General features: G+C 40.8%; 1 long non-coding RNA gene across 1 annotated transcript; it reads right to left on the reverse strand.

Annotated features, from left to right (window-relative positions):
* Nucleotides 1-446: 446 nt before the first annotated feature.
* Nucleotides 447-1,452, reverse strand: LOC113220830. The gene is made up of 3 exons (XR_003307534.1): nt 1,377-1,452; nt 594-645; nt 447-502 (listed from the first exon to the last, which is right to left on the reverse strand). It is a non-coding gene; the product is annotated as an uncharacterized LOC113220830 (long non-coding RNA).
* Between the last annotated feature and the right edge of the window lie 275 nt (nt 1,453-1,727).

The following is a 1,727-nucleotide window of genomic DNA, read 5'->3' on the forward strand; positions in this document are numbered from 1 at the left end:
AAAAAAAAAAAAAAAACTACTAGAAATAATAGACTAACTAGAAACAACTCTATGCAAAGTATGTAAGAAAAGTGGGGCATGTTTTGTAAGAAAAATAGGATGTAATATTTTATAAGGAAAACCATACAAAATATACAAATAAAAAGAGATGCCTAACCTTCCCTGTGTTATATTTGTATAGGTAAAATATTATGTTTTCAGAAATTATATAAAATTCCTGGAAATTTGTCAACGTCCTCCTTATTCATGCTATGTGCTGGTATAGACTTATGAGTCATAATTCCAGTTATTATTGTAAATGTTGTATGCCACAGAAAAAAAAATCAGATATCTTTTTCAATTGTGGTATAATTAACTCTCATCAGATCTTTCATCACAGCCATTTCATACCTTTTGTCATTTAGATATTATTTCCCACTGATGCTTTCCTGAAAGCTCCTGCAATAAGCTACAGGTCAGAATGCTTGTCTCCAACACAGGACTCCCTCTGAGAGTCACCTGTCTGCTCACCGAGAGAAATGCGTATCTGAGTGCCGCATCGGGAGAGGGTAACTGGCAACTCAAAAGAATGAAATCATTTGTCTCTTACGTACCTATGACCTGGAAGCTCCCTGTCTGGCCTTCTCTTCAAGTTGTCTCACCTTTCTGGAGTGAACCAAGGTACATCTCTCACACATTGATTGATGTCTCATGTCTCCCTAAAGTGTGTAAAACCAAGCTGGGCCCCGACCACCATGGGCCCGTGTTGTCGGGACCTCCTGCGGAGGCATCACAGGCGGATCCTCAAACTTGACAAAATAAACTTTCTAAAAAATCTGAGACCTGTCTCAGATTTTCAGGGTTCACACATGTAATGTAGGATGTCAATGTTTATAAAACAGACATTATTCTATCTACTATTAAAAATATGCTGCCAATTAACCTTTGACTTTCTCAACAAAATAAAAAATGTTGATGAGGTACAATTAATATATTTAAACTTAAATAATGTTGCAAGTTTTAATATGCCTACTTTTCAGTTTTTCAATACTATTTTTACTAATTTAACACTGTAAGAAAAATGAGTAATGAAAACATGAATAAAAGCATTTACAGGGGGTGCACATGTTTCCTCCAGCCTCTGCCCATCTCCAGCTTTCATTCCAACTGTCCTGAGGTGGCTCTAAGCATTTCTCCTTTCTCTGTACCAAGATCTCCCCGCTGAAGCAAACCCAAATCTTATCATGTGTTATGACACGCTGTGATGATGAGCAACAAAAGCCTCGAGGAAGGGATGCTTTTGTAAAACAAGACTTGCAGGATATAACGTGTGAAGTAAAGCCCATGGCAGAGCTCCCTTTAGCACCCAGAGAGCAGACAGGAAGCTTTTGCCTCACCTTCCTCACTGGCCCGCAGCCACGTCCCCCCAGGTCAGTCTTGAGGACAACGAAACTCTGGTCTTCACTGTGGACAACTACCAGGTGCTCCAAGCCATGGCCTCTTCTCGGGTGGGTCCTGAGGAGAACAAAGCTCTGGTTCTAATCCTAACCGCAATCCTGTCTCTAGACTTTGGCCCTGACCCTAAACCCTGATCCCTACCCTGGTCCCTAATTCTGACCCTGACTTTGACGTTGACTCTGATCTTGACCCTGACCATGACCCCACCTCTAACCATACTTCCGGCCCTGACTCTGACCCAGACCCTAATCCTAACCCTAACCCTACTATTATCTTTACAATCTATCTCT

Source organism: Piliocolobus tephrosceles, unplaced genomic scaffold (assembly GCF_002776525.5).
Source record: "Piliocolobus tephrosceles isolate RC106 unplaced genomic scaffold, ASM277652v3 unscaffolded_14261, whole genome shotgun sequence".
Classification (NCBI taxonomy): domain Eukaryota; kingdom Metazoa; phylum Chordata; class Mammalia; order Primates; family Cercopithecidae; genus Piliocolobus; species Piliocolobus tephrosceles.